Here is a 27,320-nt window from a genome sequence, read left to right on the forward strand (position 1 = left end):
TTAAAGATAAAAAAGAAAAACAAGATTCACCCCTAAAATAAAAAAGTCTTTATATATATAATCCATTATTAATACTCTTTATGCTCTTACAATGTAAAACATTTAGAAACTTTTGAACTCTAAAAATTTTGATCAGTTAACCTATTTGGTCTTAACACACTCTAAATTCCCTTCTGAGAATCACACTGATGTTTTTAGTCCATCAGTCCAATATGGATGGAACAATTCTATTTCTTTTTCTTCTTCTTTGGTGGTTCATCCTCAGAGCTACTCTCTGTGCTGCTGCTGCTATTACTAGAAGAGCTGGAATCTCTTCTGCATCAGAGGACGAGGAAGAGCTTGTGGAGGAGGCTAAAGATGATGAACTGGAGCTTTCATCAGAGTCACTGTCCTCTGAGGAGGACGAGGTAGACGGCTCTTCATTCTGATGAAGAATCACTGGCTGAACTGTCACTGCTATTGCTACTGGAACTGGTTACACTCTTAGACCTTTTTTTCTTGGTCTTTCTTTCTACAGTAGTTTCTCCAACGCTTTCTTGTAATAATAATCTGTTTTCTTTTTCTTTTAAAGCTTTCTTTAGTTCTGCTCTTCTTGAAGGCCTATGTAGGTACTTTCTTTTTCCTGTACATTCATAAGTCCAATGCCCAAATTCCAGGCATTTCTGACATCTTACATGTTTTACAGATGGAGAAAAACCATTATTAAAAGATTTTTTGTGGATAGATAATGAAATTAAGGAGAAAATTAGTATAAATAACAATTCTTAGTGTATTAACTCTAAAACCTTTTGGTACATTTAAAGCCATTTTAAATATTCCAAGCTGTATCACTCCCTGTGTAAGAAGATAACCTTTTATTTCTGTAGCTTTAGTATCAAAGTTGGAAGAAAACTATGGCTATCTATTGTTCTCATCTCCTTCACAGTCCAAAGTATAAAATTGTGGAAGAGGTTAGAATATTATTAGCATCTTAAAGAGACTTTAAAATATAACTTTCACTAGCTTTTCATGTAGAATAATGATATTAACTAATTTCACCTCTCAGTGTTGTAAAGATTAAGTTAAATACAAGTTCATACATGAAAGGTCAAAAAATCTGGTACCTTGTCTACAGTAGACATTCAATAAATGTTAACTTTCCGTTGCTTTTTTTTTTTCTTTCTTTTTTTTTTTTGTTTGGTACGCCGGCCTCTCACTGTTGTGGCCTCTCCCGTTGCGGAGCACAGGTTCCAGACGTGCAGGCTCAGTGGCCATGGCTCACGGGCCCAGCCGCTCCGCGGCATGTGGGATCTTCCCGGACTGGGGCACGAACCCGTGTCCCCTGCATCGGCAGGCGGACTCTCAACCACTGCGCCACCAGGGAAGCCCTCCATTGCTTTCTTTAGAGCCTCAGAAATGTGAACCAAGATTCATTATTTCTCTCATTCTAAGATTATTCTAAAGCCAGGTAATTGAGGTCATGACTGAAGGCAACCTCTCTGCCATTTTACAGTGCATTAAGCTGAAGTTTGTGTTGCTCTGATGATGACAGAAGATTTATGTCTGTTCCTTTCTCTCAATTCCCAGCACTTCATTTTCTCTTCGATCCAAATGCAAAGTTTCACAATAATTCTGTTTTAAATTCCAAGTTGCCTGATGGTCCCACCCATCACATATAGACGTAAATTTACAGTGGCAGATCAGTTATATAAATATTCTTAAAAGCCCTTGTTGTTAGGAGACTCACATATTCATTCATCCATTCAGTTGTTTATTCAACAACTCAAATTATGTGTTAGGTGATGAATCTAATATCTCTAAGACACAGAGCCTACCCTATAAAACTCATAGTCTGTTAGGGGAGCTAGGCATTATGGCATGTGCTATGTAAGGGATTTTTACTAGGCAATTTGGGAGGAAGAGGAGGCGTGAGTTACGTAAGAAGTAAAGAAATGATCCTCCCTGCCTTATTTTAAGGATCAGTCCTTAAATATTCAATATATATTTAAGAAAAACATAAAATATATTAGTGGGGATGGAATTGGAAGATATGTGTATATGTGAGACTTTTTTTTTTTTTTTTTTTTTTTTTGCGGTACACAGGCCTCTCACTGTTGCAACCTCTCCTGTTACGGAGCACAGGCTCCAGACGCGCAGGCTCAGCGGCCGTGGCTCACGGGCCCAGCCGCTCCGCGGCATGTGGGATCCTTCTGGACTGGGGCACGAACCCGTGTCCCCTGCATCGGCAGGCAGACTCTCAACCACTGCGCCACCAGAGAAGACCTATGTGAAACTTTTTGAAGCATCCGGACAGATCACATGTTTAAACCTGTAGAAGCCAGGTTACTGTTCAGTTAAGTCAATAATCTTGAATTTGGAGACTCAGCCTTTCATATGTAAAAGTGAAACTATACCTGAAATTTAAGGAGAAAAAGTCAGTGACAGGTTGAGGGCCGTAAAAAACTGAATTGAGAGAGCCTTTTTCTTAGAGTGGAAAAGGGACATCATCTACTTCAAAGTTATTTCCACATAGTTATTCTCTTTCCTCATTTATTTCCGGATGAGAGGTAGAGGAATAAAGCATATCATGAGAACTATCCAGGGTGGGACAAAACAATATGGCCAACATCTTGACCATGTGGATCTCAGGAAAAACTCTTGTCACCCATCAGCACCCTGCTTGGGAACACGCATAAGTTAGGACTGCCTTGAGGAAGACTATTAAACCCTACGATGAGTATCAGGCCCACAGAACTGAGATAGTCTAGAAGCTTTGGTCAGATTTTTGCCTAGAGCAATACTGTTGACTTTGAAATTAATCTTTATAATCTTCGCCTGTTACATATGAGGAAATTAAGACTGGGAAAGCTGAAACATCTTGTCCAAGATCATACCATTACATGAGAGAGAGGTAAGAACTACAACCCTGCTTTTAAAGTTAGACATCATATCCCCAATACCAGGCTGTCTCATAACTGGGAAATGCAGTCTTCACTTCTACAGAATTTTCTAGTGTTATCATATTTCGGATCCCTCCCCCCCTTAATTTTACCCAATTGATTTGACACTACAAGTCCCTTTACTCACAATTTTGCATACCAGGAAAATGAAAGCTATTGTCTGCACTTGAAATGGTGGGAGCCAAAGAAGGAGAGAAAAAGTAGCCTCTCTTCTAAGTCTTGGATGGTCATAGCATTGGAGTCACTTTAGTGGACAAATAGTGATAGAAATGCAGTTCAGCACACATTGACTGAATGTTCATTAGGTTCATGTCTACACTGTAGATACTGAAGGAGAGAAAAAATACAATATGGGAATTTCAACATGTTGTCACCCACCTGGTCTTGGTTCACTATCAAATTCATGGAAATGGAACTCTGTGGACAGAGATGGAAGGTACACCCTTCCAAGAAGAGATTTTTCTAAATATAATTCACCTGTATTTTGTTTATTAATATTTTCCCAGTTCCTAGCACAGTAGCTAACATGAAACAGCTCTTAATAATATTTGATGGATAAATGAGTAAATAATGCAAAATCTTTGTTTCACATTTTGCATCATATTGTATTGGTATCCTGTAATGTGTTCCCAAAAGCGTCATCCCAATCAACCTCAAGATTGACTACCAGAATTCCAACTTTACAAAGATTTGCTTGACTTGCTTGTTTCATTTAATCATTCATTCAACATACTCCAAATGCTAGGAGCACAAAGATGACTTGGACATAGGCAAAAATGTGGAGGCAATTAAGACATAATAGTTAAATACCTTCCCTGGTGGCGCAGTGGTTGAGAGTCTGCCTGCCGATGCAGGGGACATGGGTTCGTGCCCCGGTCCGGGAAGATCCCACATGCCGCAGAGGGGCTGGGCCCGTGAGCCATGGCCGCTGAGCCTGCGCGTCCAGAGCCTGTGCTCCGCAACGGGAGAGGCCACAACAGTGAGAGGCCCGCATACCACAAAAAAAAAAAAAAATGAAAAAAAAAGATATATTATTAGAAATATATATCAAAATTGGTAGCATAGAGATTGAACCTAATGAATTTGCCTAATTGGGATTGGAAGGGAGGCTCCTTGGTCACATCTTTACTGAGGTGCTGATGGAATAATAAACTGGAGTTTGCAGGGCAGGGGGCAATGGGCAAGATAGACTAATACTACACTCAGGGAGAAAGTTGTGCTAGTCACTTATTAACATTTACAGAGAAAGAAAATTATCCAATCGCTAGTGACCACAGAGCTAATTCATGGTAAAAGAGGAATATATTAATAACGATTACTGTTGATGACTTTTAACTTTACGAACGTTGGCAACTTCTGGTTTTTAATGACTACATGGTAGTGTTTTTTAAATTTCCTTTGAAGGCAAACATTTTAAATGAGAAGAACCTCCTGAGGGCTGAGAATATGCCTGGTTCTAGAGTTAATATCCAGAGACAAGTTTACAGTTTGTTTCTACTCTTAAGCTTTCGATGATTTCCTAGATATTTATTTTATTTTTAAATGATTTAAAAATGAACAACAACAAAAATCCTGTGAGAGACTGAATGTACAAACAGAAAATGGCCAGGCCACACGGAGAATAGAGCTCTGATCTACAACCTTTACAGCAACCCGCCCAGGAAAACAAACCACAACTTCTGTAGCATTTGGTCCCAAACAGCCAGGACTTGGCTCAATAAAGGCCAGCTTCCTTAATTTTTGTCACTGCTTCCATCTCAAGGTCAACCAGAAAAAGCCAAATATGCTCCCCAAACTAATCGCATAGGATGCCCCACTTCTAGTTAGCCCACCTCCAGCTTCCCCATTTCAAAAACTTGCAGAGTAGGGGCTTCCCTGGTGGCGCAGTGGTTGAGAGTCCGCCTGCTGATGCAGGGGACGCGGGTTCGTGCCCCGGTCCGGGAAGATCCCACATGCTGCAGAGCAGCTCGGCCTGTGAGCCATGACCTCTGAGCCTGCGCGTCCGGAGCCTGTGCTCCGCAGCGGGAGAGGCCACAACAGTGAGAAGCCCGTGTACCACAAAAAAAAACAACAAAAAACTTTCAGAGCATACCTGAAGCCTTCCCTGTTTTATCAAGAAACTTTCCCTCTCCCCTGCCTGCCTCCCTCTGAATCTCTGCCAAGTTCTAGGGACGGGACGGTGGCTGACTCTGTCCCTACAGCAACCTCCAGATGAACAGCCTCAGCATATTCTGTTTGGGTGGTCTTTATTTATTTCCACATCTGAATGATGCAACAGTCTTATTGCGTCTACCTGTTCCACCTATATTCGTCTTGTTTAAGTTATAACAAAATGTGTAGTTTCGGTAAAAAGAGGGAGGGTCTTATTTGAAACAATATGTTGTGTTTAGAATCTGGCTGGACTGGCAGAGGTCAGAGGGGCTGGTGCCCTGAATGTCTGGCCACTTCCTAGGAGATTTGGGAGGCCCAGAGTCCCTTGTGTAAATTTCCTCTGCCCCAGGCTTCTCTCTAATAAACTAAAGGGAACACCCATTCTCAGATAAGGCAAGTAAATAGTCCATTGTTTGCTGTAAATTTAAGAGTATCTTTAGAGATTTTATAGGTTACTCTTATCTCCTTAATATTTCTGAGATGGATCCTAGGCTTCAAGGCTGGGAAAAATAAACACTAGGCATTGTGCTTTTAAAAGGGTAGAGGAGGAAAAGTTAGGGGCAGGGCAAGCTTTATTGGGAGGTAAGATGTCTCCAGGCTTAAGTATAGGCCAGAATGCTTTTAATGACAGTGGGAATTTCCCCATACTTCCAGCCTTACTTAGTACTACTTAATACAGCTGTCACTTGCTATGGGGTGGGGGACATTAGTTCCAGTATCCCCACACACACCCTCCCCCAGTACCAAAATCCATGGATGCTCAAATCCCTTATATGAAATGGTGTTGTATTTGCATATAACCTATATACATCTAACCTATATACATACTTTAATTTTTACTTAAATTTAATTTTTTTATAAGGGCAGAAAACAGAAAAGGAATGCTCCTTTTCATTAAAACAACAACAACAAAACTAAAAATCAACCCCCAAAGCAAGTGTTCTAAGAGCTTTCTAGGTGGCAGGCATTATGAAATTTCTCCCATACGCTTTAAATCACCTCTAGATTACTTATAATAACTAATACAATGTAAATGCTATGTAAATAGTTATAAATGCAATGGAAATGCTATGTAAATAGTTGTCAGTGTGTGGAAGATTCAAATTTTGCTTTTGGAACTTTCTGGAATTTTTTTTGAATTTTTTATATCTTCAGTTGGTTCAATCCATGTATGCAGAACCAGCATACTGCTTTTGGTGTAAGTAAACTGAAAGGGAGGAATCAACTTCTAAGTGGAAGCTACTGTATAATTACTAAAGGAATCCAAGGTATAAAGGTTCTAACAGATAGCAAGCCTCAATGTAAATGCAACCCGGATATTGATTATATTAGGAACATTTGAAACTTTTACAATGCCTTCCAACTTCTAATAGGGCCAGATAGCATTAGGGCAGTTCATATTGGAAGTGTTTCCTCAGGAAACCAGGGCAGATAGAGTGGGAAGAGCCAGCCTAAGAGGCTGATGGCACCTGAGGGGTCCTTGTACACATATGATTTTCCCTTTACTCACTAACTGGGTGTAAACTTTGTAATGCTTTTTTTAATTTTCAGGGAGCGTTTCTTATTAAACTCTGTAATTACTCTATTTTTTGTTGTTGCTGTTGTTTTATTGGGCACCTTTGTCTTCAAATGTAGCCCTGGTAAAGACTTTCTTTGTCACTACCAAGTATGACAAAATTTGAATATATTTTTTTAAAAAATATTTTAACATTGGACCAAAGTCTTTTAGAATATTAATACAGCCTCAGAGCTTTAGTTCTTAATTATACTGTCAATTAAAATCAAGACAAGCTCAGCTAGGGCCTACTGTGGATGCCATGCTCTATGAGATGAGGGGCTATGTCAACCAATGTGTACACAAATAATTACAAAGTTGTGCAGAGTGATAAATGACATCAGAGATGTAGGAACCAACTGTTGTGGCAATCCAAAGGATGACAATATTACTGTAATAGGGAAGAACAAGTCTGACTCCATACTGGATCTGCCTCTTTTACTTTAAGCTTTGTATTATATTGCCTTTGCTACAAGTTAATCACTAAAGGGATGTTGCCTATAGCTTAATGTACACATAATGGCCCATCTCCGGAACTCTGCTGCCCATGCCTGAGTGTTAAGCTAAAATACTTTTGTTTAGCTCACGGGAAAAATCCTGACCGGGCCCACCTGTAAATGTCTATAGGAAAGAAGAAATTAACACATCCCCTCTGGAGTCTGGGCAGAACCAGGAAATATTTGCAACAACTAACTGCCTTTTTTACTTTACCTCCTCACCTCCCCCTCTTTGTTCTATAAAAGAAACTAGCATCCAAACCCAGGCAAGATGGTTCTTTGGGACACTAGTCCACCATCTTCTCGGTCTGCTGGCTTTCTGAATAAAGTCGCTATTCCTTGCCCCAACAATTCATCCTTCGATTTATTGGCCTGTCGTGCAGTGAGCAGTACAAGCTTGGACTCAGTAACATCACTTCTGGTTGGGACACACTGGGAGCAAACGTTTCCAAAGAGGTGATACTTAAATTGAACCTGAAGGCATTGGTAGGTTTTGAAAGACACTGATGGTAAGGATATTGATAGCTGGGAGTATAGCCATGGGAAAGGAAATTAGAAATCAGAAGGAAGAGTTTGAGCCAAAGCAGAGAGCTTGAACGGGCCAGAGCAAGTTTGGAAAAGAAACAGTTGTCAGCTGTCCAGGACACATGGACTGTAGGAAAAGGAATATAAAGCCAGGGTGGTAGATATGGTTCTGATTATAGCTGGAAAAATCATGTGAAGATTTAGTATAATACTACAGGCATGGAGGAAAGTCACTAAAGATTTTTATGCAGAGAATTAACACGATTAAATATGCATCTTAGAAATACTGTTTTGTGTTTTAGGAAGATGTGCTACATTCAGATTAGACTTATGATAGATATGCATGATAGATTTTGATAAATATGCAGTCATTTATGAGTAGTGATATGCAGTCATGAGAAAATGTGGTAAATCAGCATAAATGCAAAGAACATTTAGGCCTTGGAGGTACACTAATTTTATATATTTATTAGGACATATCAGAAGATTATTTATAGTGCTTCATAACTTGTGCTTTTAAAAAAACAGAGGGATTTGAAATTAATCTTCTCTGGATTACTGCCTAAGTGGTTTTAAGAAAGAACAACTTGAGGAGCAGCAGCTTCTTGCTTTTATAAGTTGTTAATTTTTCTGAAGTATTTATGAATCTAGACCATGTGAAGATGGGCTTTTGGCACTCAGATTTGCCATTTCTCAGGCCTTTCCACATGCCCTGGAAAACTGAGTGAGAAATGGGGAGAATTTTTCTCTTCTGCAGGTAAAATAAAGAGAAAAATTAGACTACTAATCAACTCTAGTTGAGTAATTTTTAAATCAAGGATAAGAAAATGCTCGGCGTTGGAATTGTGGTCATGTGAAAGAAAAAAGTAATAAAATGTAAACATTTTACTCATATAAACACCATCTGTGCCAGTCACCAAAACACTGAGTTTCTCTGATTTCCCATGGCAGGTTGTGATGACCCTACTTCCACTGAGTTTCCTCTTTGGTCAAATCTGATACTGTTGAAGAAAGAAGGGAGCTCTGGATCACAGGAGTCTTACTGAGTCTTACTGAGCAACACTGAGTGGATCTACTCTGAAGTTCAAGGTCCTAAAGAGATTAGAAGTAAAGGCTTGAGGTACTTTATTCAGGATTCTAGGAAGCCCTCTATTTGCAAGGTGGTTGGAGTGTCAGAATAGACCAAAACTTCAGAATGATTCATAAAACCTTTACCTAAAATATCCCTGGCTGGAATGATCTGGAAATCTTATGATTCTGGTGTTGGGTTTTAACAGCCCCTGAAGACCTTCCTTTGCTCCTCTTTTATTTATTTATTTATTTTGCGGTACGCGGGCCTCTCACTGTTGTAGCCTCTCCCGTTGTGGAGCACAGGCTCCGGACGCACAGGCTCAGCGGCCATGGCTCACGGGCCCAGCCGCTCCGCAGCATGTGGGATCTTCCCGGACCGGGGCACGAACCAGTGTCCGCTGCGTCGGCAGGCGGACTCTCAACCACTGCGCCACAAGGGAAGCGCTGCTCCTCTTCATTTAGCCTGGCTACCGTTTATCTCACCCTTCCTCCCAGTAAATCAGCCACTTGCCCAAGGCCTAGGCTGACCGCTGGATGTATTCCAGCTGCTAAATGGGGTTAACCTGCTCAGCCGTGCAAGTGGATGAGGAGGCCTCCAACTGGAGCATTTGGGTCAATTATATCTACTTTTACTCCTTTCCTTGCCATTGAATAAATTTACTAATTGTAGTTCACTTAGAAAGGCAGCCTTGCTTTTACATTTTTGATAGTCCAGTCTCAGATGGTGTAAAAAACTATTAATGGGAAATCTCTGTGCCTGCCACTCAATTTTGCTGTGAACCTAAAACTGCTTTAAAAAATAAAGTCTAGGGTTTCCCTGGTGGCGCAGTGGTTGAGAGTCCGCCTGCCGATGCAGGGAACACTGGTTCGTGCCCCAGTCCGGAAGGATCCCACATGCCGCGGAGCGGCTGGGCCCGTGAGCCATGGCCGCTGAGCCTGCGCGTCTGGAGCCTGTGCTCCGCTACGGGAGAGGCCGTCAACGGGAGAGGCCACAGCGGTGAGAGGCCCGCCCCGCGTACCGCAAAAAAAAAAAAAAAGTCTATTAAAAATTATTAACACACCATGATAGCATTTTTAATCATCTGTGATAGTTTTCTTTTTATGACTTTGATGAAAATCATCCAGTAAATAACTACTGCTCATGGATGTATGTCTAACCATATTGCCATCTGTCAGGGGCTCCCCTGGGAACCAGATTTTAGGATGAGCATTTGTCCTAAAAGACAAATGGGTGCTCTTCACAGATCAACTATACCATTTGGCAATGCATGGAATTTAGTTTTTTCTTGCTGTTAATGTATAGAACAGCAAACCAAGAAAGTCAACGTATTTTTTCCTTCAAAATCTGAATGAAGAATTTCTTAAACTTCTTGGAAAATACTTACAAAATTAAACTGTTGGCAGGAAAATTCCTCCAGATCAGTCAGATTCTGTTGTTTGTAATTATATCATTGTAACTGACAGTGATAAATATCTTTGAAGATCTGAAGTGCTTGGTATAATTAAATCCTGATAATGATAAAACAGCATATTATTCATACACTGTCTCTAGTGGAACAAGTGGGACTGATGTACTGAAACAAAAGATATCAGATGATTCACTGATTTTAGATTTGATTTTAAACTGGCTGAAAGGTTTTGATGAAAGATAAGTATGACTTAGAAGAGGAGGAGCCTATGTGCTGTTCTCTTTTTACTGCCTCCACAAGAGAAACTCAGATAATTATAAAATGAATAGACCTCATCAATTTCCATTCTACCTTTTAATCAAAGGACTATAGCAGATATTGAAGGATATCCATCTGTTTTCTAACTTAAATGTGTGGTTTAATCAGAAGCTACATTGTGGTTCAAAATGGAAATAAAGAATTAGATGATATATTCATTTCTTCATATAAAGGACTATTATGTTATGAATAGATTCCATGCTGTAAGATAGCATAGAAGTTAAAAACTGGCAGGACACATTAGGTCATTTGGTTGATCTCCATACTGAGGACAGCATTGTTTGGTACAATATACTTTTCAGTGTTTTGTAATGTCAAAATATTCTAAAAGACTAAGTCCAAGCAAAAGTATCTTGTAACCCTGGAGTTGTGAAGTAACTCAAAGTGATGGGAGATTAGATTACTTGTCAAAGCACCATCTGTGCCCAAAAGTCTACTAATGCATGAAGAAGTCATTGAGAAAAGCAATCGTTAGAAGAATAAGAAATATAAAACACTGCCACAGCAGAATATGGAGCTGGAGAAGGCAATGTTTAAACAAGCTGGAGTCAAGAGAAGCTCAGACATGCACTCAAGATGTACAAGATATCCCCTACGGATAGACACCGTAGTTCCTTTAGACCTGATTGAAATGATTAGAAATCACACTGAAATGTGAAATGACTTCTATAGTTATTGTGTGTGGGAGAAATAGGAGAAGCAAAGACTTCAAAAGGTTGAGAGGGAACAGCGGGGCCAGGCCACGTCCTTCCTGCCGTGTAAACAGCTTCTGACAAGCCATATCCTCAATGAAGCCCTACTATGGGGATTAGAGAACTATTAACCTCTCCATCAAACGATATCTAGACATGGATATGCAGACCTACTCTCCCCAGTGCATCTCCTACCCCTTTATTTCCTATTCCTAGTGAGGAGCAGAAAATAAAACATCTATCAGGGATTCATGTATGTCTTATAATCCACCTTCACAGTAACCCTATGAAGTAGATGGGTTCCATTTAGCACATGGTAAAATGAGAGCTTCAAGGTATTGAGGAGCTTGACCAAGGTTAGGCAGTCACTGGTCTCTCTGATTCCAAAACGATGCTCCCTCACCGAGGGCATCTATGTGCCCTCTAACATACTTTTATCAAGAGTTTTAAAGGAATGTATGTCAATGTCCACATAGGAATTAGTTAATTATTATTTGCCCCTCTTGTCTGGAGGCGCATGAATGTGTGCCCATATTTTAGATTACCTGCTTTATGTATTGAGATACTCCTAGACTCTGGCCTCACACTCGTAGTTTAACTTATGATTTACTGAAGACACATTCTCAGGCTCTTTTATAGCATGCCTTCCTTTCTCTAACTTCTAAACTCTAGAGTTCCTCAAAGGTAAGTCCTAGGCCTTCTTCTGATTTCTCTCTAAATTCTCTTCCTAGATTTTATCTATTTCCATAGCATTATATTTCATCTGTAAAATATAAATCCAGGATGAACCCCATATTTATATTTCTAGCCCAAAACTTTCCCCTAAGTTTGACTCATATATCCAGCTGCCTACTTGATAAGTCCATTTAGATACCTCACAAGCATTTCACATGAGCCCATCTAAGATAAACTCCTGATCTTTCACTGTCCCCAACTCCCACACTTTCTTCCTGGAATCTTCCCCATATCAATAAAAGGCACCATCATTCCACCCAGTTGCTCAAGCAAAAAATCTGTGTTGAGATGAATACCCAGCCTTATCCCATTTGCAGCCTTCATTCTGACTTTCCCTACCCTCCTGAGGATGGAGTTTAATTCAAGGATTCCTTAATAGTAAACTTCACAGACTTTTTCTGGAAGTTCTGGACACAGATTTTTCTTTCTCACCTTTCAGTACCATGGCAAGGGGGCTGCCAAGAATGGAGTCAGCACTAATGAAGCAAAGCTGTGAAGTGGAGAGAGAGAAGCTATTTGTAGCTAAGAAACTATTTCCTAATCACATTACACGAGGCACTAGACCAGGTCTGGAATGAATCTAACCCTACTTCTGGACTTTTTCAGTGACTTTTCAATTTAACAGACTTTTCAATACTTAACCTCTAATTGTTTATCTATTTCAATTGAGTTTTCCACTCCTTGCAACCCAAAGCATATTAACACAGTTGTCTATGTGAGTCTCAAGAAAGTGGAGGAGGGGGAACTCGATGGTAATTACATCAATGGACAAATTAAAATCTGAAAATGGATCCATGTGTATGTAGAAATCTAGTATATAGGCAAGGTGAAAGTTTGAAAATCTGGGTAGAAAGGGTGAACAATCCAATAAAACAGTTTTGAGACAATTAACTTTGAATTTGGAAAATTATTTGTAGACTTTTACTCCTCACTATTAGTAAAAATGCATTGAAAATGGCTTAAATATCTGACTATAAATACTAGATATATTAATAAATGAATAAACTGACAAACAAATCCAAGAAGCAAACACAGAAACATGTACATATTAACTGGGGTAGGGATGGCTTAAAACAAAAAAACTATAAACAAAGTTATAATGGAAGCACCATAAATGAAAAAGACAAATTTGATTCTTTAAATCAGAATTTCAAGATTTTATGTGACAAAAGACACGCTAAGACTGTTAAAAGAAAAATAAACCAGGAGAAAATATTAGCAGAATATATAATAGACAAAGAATTAATATTTAAAACATATAACTTTCACAAATATATAAGAAAAAGACAACAAGATAGAAAAAATGGTTAAAGAATTAAACAGATAACTGACAAATATGGAATTACAAATGATCAATAAGAATGTGGAAAGCTAGTCAAGTTTTCTAGGAATAAGGGAAACTATCGATATTTGGACCAAAACTGAGCTAGCCCTTTTCACTTGCTAGAATGGCAATAACTAACTAAATCAGTCAGTCAATCAATCAGTCAGTCAGTCAAAGTCTTGGCCAATGCATAGGTAAGTGCTCTGCTGGTAAAACTATAAATTAGTTCTACTTTGTGATCAGTTTGTTTCTATCCAATTAAAGTGCACATAGCATATGACTAGCAATTTCACTTTTGGCAATTATTCTAGAGTAAGACACTGATGTTTTCATGTGAACAGGTAATCATAGATGAGGGTGTTTTTTGCAGCCTGAGCCTTAACAGAAATACAAAAGAGAAATTTTATGTAAATGGAAAGAGCTGAACAATTTATGGTATATTCGAATTGTGGGATGTATTGCAGAAGTTAAAAGGAATAAGCCATAGATTTATTCCTAGAACTTTCTCCTAGATGTATTGTTAAAAGCACGATGCAATTTGCAGCATGACACAGAGTAGTACTTTTAAAATGTATATATACAAAAGAAAGAGAACTCACGAAATTGTGCCATATATGTAAATATAAAGAAAAAGAAACACTAAATTATACCTATGGCATGATACATACCCGAAAAATATAGGCATAGATAAAGCCCAGAGGAGCCGAGTGCAGAATTTCCAGGGATGATACTCATGTAAGAAAATCATTTAGAGTCGTCTTCTGGTAGGCACAGGGGCAGAGCGTGGCCAGGATTATAAGACCAGCCTTTGGAAGGTATTTAACACCTTCCTTGGATAAACAGCTGAGACCCAAGAATCGAAAGGTCCTGGGACAGCATCATTGGAGAAAAGAGACAAGTGTTTGATGACAGCTGAGTTCACTGACAAAGAAATCATTCCTTGCTTCAACTTACTCACTGTCAGCTCTAACTTCAAGATCAACACAAAGTGTGCACGGCATTTTCACGTTTTGTTTAACAAATCCCTATCCCTCTGTTTCCACCGCAGACCCCAGGAATCCATTCTCCACCCATCGCCCAAAACGATGATTTAGGAACGCTACTCACTCAGGTCACTCCCATGGCTTCTCATCATACGTGGAATGAAACTCAAATCCTTCCCTGAGTCTCCAGGCACCACGTGATTCACGCTAGCCCTGCCCTCCAATCTTCTGCCCACACCTCCCACACTCACTCTACCTCCCCTACCAGGACTTCTCGCTTTTCCTTAGACATGGATGCATTTCTGCTACTTCCTATTCCTGGAAATCCGAAGTTATTCTTCCCCTAGACATTCCTATCTTCACTTCATTCATGTCTGTTTACTTCCCTTTCAAATGCTACCTCCTGGGAGACTAGACTGCTTACATTGCTATACTTTTCATCATGGCACTTACCATACCTGATGTTGTATTTCTTAGATGTCTTTCTTGTCTTTGTAATTGTAAGGTCCAAAGGAGTAGGAAATTTGTCTCTTTACTTCTCTCCTGTACAACTAAGTCTAGAATAGCAACTGGGCATTGTAAATTGGGTTTTTAGTGAATGAATGAATTAGTAAACAAAGAATTGGAACTAAGAGACTAACCCAAGGTCGCAATCCTGCCAGAGCTAGAAGTAGAATTTGAATTCCAATTTTTTAAACTCAAACCCAGTGTTCTTCCTATTATATAAAAAATGTCACAATTATTTGTTTAAATGATTTTTTCGGTTATTAGGCTATTTAACAAAGGATTATAATGTGAGTAATTTTTTCTTGGAAAAATAATATATGAATAGACTAGGACTAAATACCTGCTTCTGACAGCCACCTATGCCTGATGAAAACCTTCTTTAGGGAAAGGAAAGGGGGTGGTTGCCTGGGGCATGGGAGAAACCCATAATCGGTGGGAGTGTCAAGATTTGAAATACAAAGCTGACAGGTTTCCAGGTTAACTGTGTTCCATCTGCAGTACTTGAACCATGAATGTCCATTAAATAACGAGGTTGAAGAGATCTACGGCACATGAATATTTGCATTCAGATGATTCTAGGACGTGTCATTTCAGAACTAAAGCAATGGGAATAATATCTTCCAATGTTGAGGTAACCTAAGACTGTAGTAAGAAAGTAGCACTTCTAGAAGATTCCACCTGTCACCTGGTGGCTAATTGTTTTCAGACTTAGTGCACAGGAAGGGATTATGTCCTAAATGTAGGAGACTTTCACTGGTATTGGAAGAAGTTATCAACTTCTGGATTTATAATTTATCTGCAAAATAATTCAAACAGTTCCCTAAAATCTGGATGTTTACCATGAAAACATAGCATTGGTCTCAACCAACAACACTTAGCCCAAAGAACTTGGGTCCTGAAAACAGTTGCTTAACACTCTTGGTGTGCAGAGTCCTGGCCCAACTGTACCTTTTCTGGCTATCTCAAGACATTAAATACATCATTGACTAATGCACTGTGTATAAATCCACCCATGCTTGTTGCAAGAGTAATCTCTTTCCCTCCCTGGCTAATTTTCCTATGGTAGATTTATTCCATTTTGGGGAAAATGCATTTACCCCCTTTCCAAATATTTAGGTCAGTGAACTCATTTCTGGAATTCAGAAGTCTGGAGTCTTTAAGATTTGGCAGATAAAAGATGATCCCTTTTGAGACTGTAGCTTAAATACAGTGAGTTGCGCACACGCTAATGGAATCAAAACGTAAGCTTACACATCCAGACTTATCTCAACATTCTGTGTTACCATTTAAAGAGAGCAGTTTGTGTCAGATCTAAGAGGCAGGGACCTTATATTACACTAGTTTATGACTAAGTCAAATGCATGTCTGCTTATTAAATAGTATATCTTATTATATCATCACTTGAGAGGGTATGAAGACAGAAGAAAATATATCAAATGAGTTATTGGTATATTATAATAAAATGCACTTGCAATTAAATAATCTGTAAGGGAAAAGTTCCAGAACTCATATTGAGAAAATTCAATTACTAGTCTCCATATATATATATATATATATATATATATATATATATATATACACACACACACATATGTATATGTGTGGATATATATTTCAAAATTAAATACATATTGTAATTATCACAAAAATCATTACATTTTATTTAAAACCTGCTAGGTGCCAGATACTCAAGAAATTGAGACTTAGAAATTTCAGTTACTTAGTTTGTAAGAGGGTTCCACTATTATCCAATATGACCCTAATGTGCAGAATAGCTAATATTTACTGAGTGTTTGCTAAAATGAAGTACTCTACCGAGCTCTTAATCCTCAAAACAACTCCATGTGGTGGGTACTATCAACCCAGCTTTACAATGAGTAGATCAAGACTTAAAATGAGTAACTGTGCCAAAGGTTGACAGGTAGCCTGACAGGGAGATGGGACTCTATCCCAATGCTGTCAGCCAGAATTCCAGGGATTTTAGAACCTCTTGTGTAGGGACCATTCTATTTCCTTCAGTGGTCAGGATTGCTGCAAAGATTGAGATAGGCGCTTAGGGAAGGGGTGGTGGATTGCAGGCCAAGTGAGACTTCCAATCAGGCCTACTGTCCCATAGGCTCCCCCTGCTGCATCTTCCTGGAATTACCTCTGATGTTGCTCAGGGAAGCCGCCTAAGCTGGAAGCTTTGAATGATGATGATTCCTGGGAATTATCATTTCCTTTTCCAAACCCCTAGATCAAGCAGGGATGATTGACAAAAAGATTAATTACAGCAATTAGAAGGTATAGTTTACCCTTTTTGCGTTTATCTGAGTTGGCCACTGAAAGCCTATTGACTCACTCTCATTTTGCTTTCTTTTCTGTCCATTGCTTACGAATTGTATTCTAAGACTGTTGTCACCTAATTTACTTAGTCCATATTGTGGGAATGCCACTATCATATTCAATGAGAAAATTCTACTCTCTGATGCTGTCTTTGGGGGCTGTGTAATTTATTTATGCAAAGGTCATGCTTACGGGGTACAGCATTCTCTTCCTTTGCATTCAGGAATTGAGAATTGTATCTAGTTTTCTTTCCTCAATCTTCTAAATTATTTTTACTTTATGTGTTGCCATCAGAGTCATGAGAGGGTGCCAGTTGTCAATCCAATACCCCTTCTCTCCTTTCTTACTAACAGAATGACAATCTTTAAGTGACCATAGGGCCACTTAAAATAATAATAATTCCCAGGTAGCTTGAGGCTGTTGTATCCATCCAGTTTAGATATGTAAGAGCAAATGTGTTATGAGAAACTTCCAAGAAGGCTCTTTAAAGGGATCTTAGAGGCAGACTCATTTAGCTTTCTCTTGTTTTTCTTTCTGCTGTCTGGAATGTGGGTGAGATGGTTGGAACTCCAGCGTCCATTCTGAATCGTGAGGTCACCTTAAATCTGGAAGCAACACATCAAAAATGGTAGAGCAGAAAGATGGGAAAATCTGGGTATCTGGTGACTTCATGGAGCTGCCACACCAACCCTGGACTTTCTGGCCTTAGTCTTCTTCTACGTTAGAAAATACACATTTGAGAGTTTGTCACTGTTATTTTGGTGTTACTGTTATTCCTAACCTATATAAGACCCTTTGTAAGATAAAAATAATTATAATTTTTTGAGGGAGAGCCAAGTATAGTACACTATCCTAGACTTGTTGTAAATATTAAACTGTATAATTCCCACAATAACCTTATGGAAGAGCTAAGGTAATCTTCAGTTCATAATTACAGACAGTAAGCCTCAGAAAGGCTTATTTGAATATTTACTCAGTTTATACAGTTAGGAAAAAACGCAGCCACAATTTATTTTATTTTAAAAATATTTATTATTTATTTTGGATGTGCCATGCAGCATGTGGGATCTTAGTTCCCCAACCAGGGATCGAACCCCAGGCCCCCACAGTGGTAGCAAGGAGTCCTAGCCACTGGACTGCCAGGGAATTCCCAGGGCCACAATTTAAATTCAGATCTATATAGTAATTAGATTGTACACCTTACTCTTTTCTCCTTTAACAGTATTGGCTACCTGTGCAGTTTATTCATATCTCTACAAACTCTCTGCCTTGATTCGAATCCTGTCTCTGCCTTCTTGACCTCAGGTCATTTAACTCTAAGCCTCAGGGTCCCTGTAAAACAAGGGACCTATAAAACAAGACTATTAAGAGTCCTTATTTCTTAGGATTGTTTGGAAATCAAGTACATTAATTCATAAAAAACACTTATCAAAGTAGTTCACACATATAATCTTGTCGATAAATATTTCCACTGTATAACTTCATTATTTCTACATTGTAGTAGCATTAATAATTTGTATGTCTGTCTTACTTAATAGATTCTAAGGTCACAGTGACAGGAAATATACTTTTGTCATCTCTGTGTCCCTTTTAGATTTTACACAAAGCTTTGCACTTGTTAAGTGCTCTATAAATGTTCGTTGAGTTTAACTTATTTGAAAAACAGTATTGTGGGACACACTTTGCTTGATGGCTTGTTTAAACTTTATTTTTATGATTATTTAGGTGTATTTTATGATCATTTTTGTGATCCAGATAAATAGTTAAGTCTGAAGAATGCAGTTTGCCTGAGTGAAACAGAGGTCAATTATCACTCATTTCTTTAATCTTGTGGTTATTAGTTAATGGGATTTAACCATAAAAGCATTAATTTACAAAACATTTTAAGAAGCCAAAGCTGTTTCATTGCCCATATTAACCATTTTGAAATATTATACTTAGGCCAAATTCCATTTTAATTTGTATCATTGGCTTATAAGAAATAAAGAAAGAGTCTGTGTTATTTAAATTTAGCTATAAAATACAAGAAAATCTTTGTTTTGTCCATGTGAAAAAGTTCTAAAACTGACAAACTCATCTGTTATTTTCAAAACTCAAGTTTTGATGCCAAAGAGCATCACAATAGTTCTTTCTTCAAAAGTCTATTCCATAAATGTATCTATCATAAAACATAAATAACTCAATAAAATTTGCATAAATATTTATTTTTCTCTTAGACATATTTCAATAGGACAATCTTGGATTCGATGTGAAATGCTATAAAAAGAAAACAACTTAGAAGTAAAATATAGTTCAGTGTCCCTAAGGATCTCACATCTTAGGGCATAATCTTCCAGAGTTATCTTCTTTATTCGTTAAAGAAACGTGAACTTTGGATGAGGTGACATATTTTAGCAAAGGAAATTTCAGTGCCGAGAGCATGAACTTGAATTCAAACAAATTAAAACATAATTAAATTTATTTCTCAAGGAAAAAGTATTTTGGTAAGTAAACAAACAAAATGTTACTGAATCCCATTCTTTACCACTAGCAGAGGTTTTGATTGTAGCTATTTGATAATCCACAACAGGATTTTTCCTGCTGATACATTTTATACACAGTCAGTAGAAAAACGAGAGAATTCTCTGCAGCACTCCAAAGGAGGTGGTAGACGCCAACATAAACTGCTTATAAAATGTTGTTCTGGTATACCCCTGTGTTGAAGAGTTGATTACGGAGGGTCTTTGTAATCCAATTATTACATGACTGGGACAATATTTTGAAAATAATAATTTGATGTTTTGCATTCTTCTCTCCCACAAATCATTTTCCTTGGAAGCCATTATGCCATTTTGCCTCGGGAAGCGGGGAGGGTAGATACTTCTAAGGGAAAGAGATGCCAAAACAATGATCAGTGAACAAGTAGAACGGTGACACCATCACCTCAGAGTTTCTTTAAGCAGCACAGATCCACAAAGACCCTTCAGTTCCTCTCCACCCCATGAGGCTCTAAGGGGCTTATGAGGCAAGTTTTATTTAGTTTCTTTGTTGGGGGCAAGGATCAGGGTAGTAGGATAAAAGGCAGAAAACCAAAAAGAAAATATGTCCCTACCACATACTTTGGCTCAGTTATTTTAAGGACATTTCATTTTATTATTTATTTATTAATTTTTTGGAAATGGGTTAAAGTTTTTTTTTTAACCTTTTTATTTTATATTGGAGCACAGTTGATTAACAATGTTGTGTTAGTTTCAGGTGTACAGCAAAGTGATTCAATTATACATATACCTGTATCTATTCTTTTTCAAATTCTTTTCCCATATAGGTTGTTACATAATATTGAGCAGAGTTCCCTGTGTTATACAGTAGGAGGATTTCACTTTAAATTGATTAAACTTCATATTTATAGCCAAGAAATTCTTAAAATAATTTCTATATGTTTTCTCCTTAGACATTGTATTTTTTCTCTTTGAAAATTCAATTTGGGTCTTTTTATATCTTCCATGTTTCTCCTCAAAATGCATATGTTTTCCTCTACCTACTTGAACATATGAAATATAGTTATAACAACTCATAATAAGTCTCATGATACTCTTGTCTACAAATTATATCAGCTGTGTCGTTTCTGGATCTGTTTCAATTGATGGATTTTTCTCCTCATTCTGGGACATATATTCCTGCTTCTTTGTTTGCCTGTAATTTTTTACTGGATTCCAGACATTCTAGATTTCACCTCAGTGGGCACTGGATATTCATGTGTGTGTAATATAATATCAGTTCTTGAGCTTTGATCTGGGACACAGTTAAGTTACTTGGAAAGAGTTTGATCCTTTCAAGGATTGCTTTCAAGTTTTGCCTGGCAGGTCCAGTGAAGTCTTTAATCTAGGGCTGATTTTTTTCCCCCATTCCTAAGGCAATATCTGTCTTCTATAATCTGTGAATTATGAAGTTTTCCCACTATGGCAGCTGGAAACAAACTATGCCTAGTCTGTGTGATTATTCCGAGGGTTGTTATGCCTATTCCTTTCCAGTGGTTCTTTCCCCAGTGTCAGGCTGGGGGAAACTCTCCGTAGGTCTCTTTGCTACTCGGCCCTGAGGACTCTTGGCCTCCCAATTGCATCTTGTCAACTCAGGAAGACCACGGGGCTTCATCAACATTCCCTTTCCCTGCTCTAAATCCTGGTAATATTTCCAGGCAGTAACCTGGTACCGTCATAGGACTCACCTCATTTGTATGCCCTCCTTTAGGGATCACCATCCTCCACTGCTTATTGTTCAATGTTTGAAAACTATTATTTCATATATTTTTTTCCTTTATTTATTTTTTCGTTGTTTAAAAAGGCAGAAGAGTAAATCTGGTTCCCTGGACACCATCTTGGTAAGAAATGGGTCCCTCTTTTCTTAATAGCTAAAAAACCGTCAATTTTATCTGGAAAATTTGGAAAGTCACTATACAAAGCTATGCTTTGTAATAAGATTGTTCATAGTCTTGAGTTTTTAACACTTACTGAAACATTAATTCATTTTGTCAACAAACATTTGTTAAATGCTTACTATATGGCTGGTATTATGCCAGGAACTGGATTTCACAGACTTAAGTTTCTAGTATTTTAGTCATTACTTCTCTAAGGTAAATTTTAGTTTATTTTTATAATCTTAGAGATTTTATCGTCATTAGTGTGAATTAATCTACATGACACAGTGTATCAGAATAAATTTTGCTCCTTTCCAAAGTTGTTTGGGTTTTCTTCAGTTATAACTGGCCCTGTGCATGCTAATGAAAATTTTAATTTCTATACATTTTCACATATAATTACTAATTTTAGTTGAAAACACAGGAGTAGGGAAACACTTAAAAATTCACAGAAAATCAACAAAAATGATTAAGAGATTGAGGGTGACAAGAATAAAACTTTCAAAAATTAATTTTAAAAAACTTGCACAGAAACCACATTGACTCTTGACTCAATGTGTGTGCTTCTTGGCTGAGCAACTGTTGAGAAGGGAAGAAGGACGGTACCTCTTAAGTGAAGTTTGGGCAGCCATAGTGGAATCCCAGGTATTGAATGTGCTTTTCTATCTAAATGAGGGTCTCTAAATACTCAGCATTTCCCTATTATTTTACCTCCCCCTACCCCCCGCCAAAATACTCTTGCTTTGTTTCCTGGTTGTATACATAACATATCTTCATTTTCAAAAAGTCAGACAAAACTTAAAAGAGTATATATTTTAAAAAATAATCTTAAATCTTATACTCTGAAGTAATCAGCATTAATGTTTGATGACTATCATGTTATATATCTTCTTATATAAATAGCAAGCATAATTTCATATAAAAAGAATTATACATTCTTTAAAATTATTTGTGATCAATTTTTTAAAAATTAATTAATTTATTTATTTTTGGCTGCGTTGGGTCTTTGTTGCTGCACACGGGCTTTCTCTAGTTGTGGCGAGAGGGGGCTACTCTTCATTGTGGTGCATAGGCTTCTCATTGCTGTGGCTTCTCTTGTTGCAGAGCATGGGTTCTAGGTGCATGGGCTTCAGTAGTTGTGGCACGCGGGCTCCGTAGTTGTGGCTTGCGGGCTCTAGAGTGCAGGCTCAGTAGTTGTGGCGTACGGGCTCCTGGACCAGGGCTCGAACCCGTGTCTCCTGCATTGGCAGGCGGATTCTTAACCACTGTGCCACCAGGGAAGCCCTATGGTCAATTTTTGTTTTCAAATTCCTTTCCCTCCCTCTCTCTCACATATATTCCTATTTTTAAATTAGTTAATTAATTAATTAAGTTTACTTTCACTGGAACCAGGGGTTAGGTTAGCCCTTCCAAAACCACATGGAATGAGAGTGGGGAAGGCTTCTTTTTCCAAAGAAAATTAGAGGTACCATTAGCAGAGCAAGGTGGATGGATGCTGGGCAATTAGAAACAGCAAATGCTCACCACATAAGGATTCTGGACATGGAGTAAATAGACGTATTAGCTTTGTGACCTTGAACAAGAGCCTTTAATTTCTCTGAGCTTTACCTTCTTCATCTGCACCATGGGCTTTTGGAAACTAAATGGAAAATGTATATGAAATGTAGAGTAGGCATTCGTTGATTGCTCACTACACTCCTACCTTTCTGCACTCATTCATGTTTTCAACAAGTATTTTGAATGCCTGTTATGTGCCAGACACTCTACTAGGTGCTAGAAATGTAATGTGGAGCAAAATCAGATGCATCCTGTCCTCAAGGAGCTTACAGATGTGGATACAACAGATACTGATCATAGAAGCACATTCATAAATGTTAAATTACATAATAAAGGGGCATGAAGGAAAGCTACCTGAGGAAGTAATCACTGTCCTTAGATCTAATGAAAGGTCAGTAGTTGACTAGTTAAGGAAGTGGGAGAGTTTTCTAGGCTGAGAAAAAGCATCTCAAGGCCCTGCAGTGGGAAGGGGCACTGTGTGTTTGAGGAACTGAAGGGAGGCCTGCACAGCTAGAGTGCCGTGAGTGAGGGGTTGTCCGGTGCAGACGAGGCTGGAGACAGAGTTGCCTTGGGGGACCATAAGAATTTTGTTTATTATCCTAAGGACAAAGGGCAGTCACTGATGTGTTTTAAGCCAGGCAGTGAATAATAATGTTTGCATTTTGAAAAGATCACTTTCAGTGTAGTATTAGAGAAGTGACAGTGGGAAGGTGGCTGGTAAGAGTGGATTTGACTAGAACAGCTGGGGTGGTCCAGACCAGGGAATCTGGCCACTTAGACCAGGTTAATGTTAGTGAACATTCGGAGAGGTAGATGGATGAAGGTAACATTGAGCAGACAAGAATGGCAGGACTTCATGATGGCCTTGACCTGGGAGGTAAGGGAGAAAGTGTAGGTGCCAGAAATGAGTCGGATATTTTTGTTTTGAAGAGGGGATGAAAGTTTTTCCCATTCATTGCTGTGGTCTGAAGGTGTAGTGGGGAGGATAGCCAGAGAACTTGAATTTGCTTCTGAATGTTGCTGAGTTTTAGATGCTTTTGAAGAATCCAAATGGTGTGTAGTTGACAGGTAGAAGTATGCATCTGTATCCCAGAAGTGAGATCTGGGCTGAAGACATAAAATGGTGTGCAACATCTCTGTGTGTAATAATTTAAACTACGGCTGAGGAAGTGATCACCTCAGGAGAACAGGAAAAGAAGTCCTTTCTTACCATTTGTATTTGCATATATTAAAAATTAGCCCACAAGATGTTATGACAAAAGCTACGTTGTAAGTACTGCTGAAGTAATAAAAGTACTTATAAGTACTATATATAAGTACTCGATATACATACTCACATTTAATGTATGTTTATGTAAATATTATATGAAATCACTATATATAAGTATGTATAACTAATGCTTCATTTAAGTACTATATATATATATATATATATATATATATATATATTTTTTTTTTTTTTTTGCAGTATGTGGGCCTCTCACTGTTGTGGCCTCTCCCGTTGCAGAGCACAGGCTCCGGACGCGCAGGCTCAGCGGCCATGGCTCACGGGCCCAGCCTTTCTGCGGCACGTGGGACCCCCCCGGACCGGGACATGAACCCGTGTCCCCTGCATCGGCAGGCGGACTTTCAACCACTGCGCCACCAGGGAAGTCCCTAAGTACTATATTTTTTATAACTATTACTTTGAACTAGTTTCCTTACTCCATATTAACAGTCATTGTTTGACCTGTTGAAGATTTAGCCTATAGGTCATTTTTTTCCCCATTACCTTCGACATTAATGATGCCATTCTAGTTTTGTAAAACAATGCAATATATATGACATGCTTTTTACGTCTAAAGAGTCTTTAGCTAATCCCTTGGTAATACGCTTTTGATAATTATTTTTGTGGAAGTTATATTCTTCAAGGATTTATGCACTGAGACTTGGCTGTAGATTTATTAATGATTTATTAATGTTCTCTCTTTGCATTACCCTGTGTTGGTGGTCTATCATATACAATTTCTGCTGTGTTTTTCTTTTCCCTTCATGACAGGCCTGAGAGTGAAATTAATACAAAGATTTATAATTTCCTGTTTTTCCTTCCCTGTACTATCTCTTTGTAACCTTTCGCTCATATGCGGCCATTTCTTTAAATATATGAATTTCTAGGGATTTATACTGCATACAAAATTGACAATGCACTGACCTTACTTCTTACTTATAGTACTGCAATTTGCAAAAATTTCATTGCAAACAATGGACTTTGATGGTTATGGAAAACATCCAGAAACGCAATCTAGAACCTTTGGATTAAATAAGAAGCAAAATGAGCAAAGTAGATCATACAAAAGGGATTTTTTGAAGTGTCATTTTTAATCTTAACAATTCATGTGAAATTTGCCTTTTTGTCTAATGTAATCATATGAGTTTTAATATATATATATATCACACTCAAATTATCAATATTTATTGATACAATTATGTAACTTTACCTCTCAAAATCTTAAAGTAAAATTAACGTGTCAGGAAGATATACTATATGTATCTTGTAGTGCTTACATATTCTGTGGCACAGAACCAATGGGGTGTAGGCCTCAGTGTTAGGGCACCATATACTGCTTTTGGTTAAATTGTCCTTAGGAGCATTTAACTTTGGTTAAAAGTTTTATCTACAACAGCAAAATGGGATAAATATACTGCAAGTGTCTGTTTCATTCAGGCAAATGATTTGAACATAGACTCATAGTCAATTAAGTTTCATTTCTAGGAATTGAAGTTGTACTTCCAGATTATGTTGCCTAGTTTTTTGTTTTTTGGTTTTTTTCATTTTGTAGCATAAGTTCTTCAGTGATAAGGGTTGCTAGCTATTTGGTGTTTTAGCATCCAACGCAGTATGTGGCACATAAGAGGTGATCAGAAAATAAATGTTACATAAAGGAATGAAGATGGATAAGTGAATTACCTATGTTCAGTATGCTCTAGCTGCAGTGCTTTCTGACCCACTTTTTAATTGGCTACTAATATATGGAATCCATTTGGACAGTATTGAAAGGGTTCTTAAAAATAATGTTCAAAATTTCAAGTGTATTTTATAGATTCTCAGAACATGCTAACATAGCCTCATAGCATATAGTTATTGGACATTAGGGGGGAAATGGTGTTTAGAAGATGGAGAATATCCAGTTAAATTTCTAAATTAATTTTTCTTATAGATGTAAAAGGTTGAAATACAGACCTCAAGAATAAATGAGACCGTGGTTTTCTAATTAAATGAAATTCATTTCTAAATATCTGCTTCTTATTTTTTCATAAACTATACTAAATGTTGACATTATTTTGGAGGTTGTCTTCTATGGCTTTATTCTTAATTACTCTGAATTTTTTTCTTTTATCCTTTATTGTGTATTATCTTTTAAAGTTGTTGCAATTCTTGAATAGTTGCAAATTTTCGAAGACTGGACTCTAATCATTTAATTATCTCCTTAAGGTGGTTGTCTAAAAAAGGTATCTTCTAATTTTAAATATAGTTTTAAATTAAGTCAGAGGAAGCAAGGTTTGAAGTAAAGATATTTTCTTAAGTTAATTTTAATTTTGACAGCCTGCAGCTATTAGCTAATTATGGAGAGCTGCCTAAAAGAAAAATTCATTAGTATGTGAATAATAAGGCCATGTTCCTCATGTTCAGTTCAGTGTTCTTATGAAAAAAATCTTGCAAGTAAATATATCCACAGTGTTTTGAATTCACCAGTGTCTTGAATTTACCGGACTTTCAAATTTTACTACAAAAGACAGTTTTCTTCACAGTAAATTACCTATCCCACCAAAGCTCCATGTTAATGCAAACTAAAGTTGAAACAGATGGAGTAACAATAGGTCAGTCATGTAGCTGAGATTTTGTGAAGCTTTGGAAACGTGTAATATATCTTGATGTTAAAAAGGATTCATTTATATCATTTTTATATCTTTATTACGTCTTCATAGGGGTCAATCAGTGAAGTAGATGAAAAGGATAATATATGAAGCCTTTACTGATTTTATGAGACATTAATCCATGTTTAAAAGGATGTCAAGGGCTTCCCTGGTGGTGCAGTGGTTGAGAGTCTGCCTGCCGATGCAGGGGACATGGGTTCGTGCCCCGGTCCGGGAAGATCCCACATGCCGCGGAGTGGCTGGGCCCGTGAGCCATGGTCGCTGAGCCTGCGTGTCCGGAGCTTGTTCTCCGCAACGTGAGAGGCCACAACAGTGAGAGGCCCGCATACTGCAAAAAAAAAAAAAAAAAAAAGGATGTCAAAACACTTCCACTTCCAGGAAGATGTAGTAAATACATTTTTCTTCTTCATTCCCCTAAGTACAA

The 27,320-nt window shown here is 38.0% G+C and overlaps 1 pseudogene; it reads right to left on the minus strand.

The window, feature by feature from the left end:
• Window positions 1–227: 227 nt before the first annotated feature.
• LOC136137551 (zinc finger CCHC domain-containing protein 10 pseudogene) lies at window positions 228–14,217 on the minus strand (annotated as a pseudogene).
• Between the last annotated feature and the right edge of the window lie 13,103 nt (window positions 14,218–27,320).

The sequence above is a fragment of the Phocoena phocoena genome, chromosome 18, assembly GCF_963924675.1.
Source record: "Phocoena phocoena chromosome 18, mPhoPho1.1, whole genome shotgun sequence".
Classification (NCBI taxonomy): Eukaryota; Metazoa; Chordata; class Mammalia; order Artiodactyla; family Phocoenidae; genus Phocoena; species Phocoena phocoena.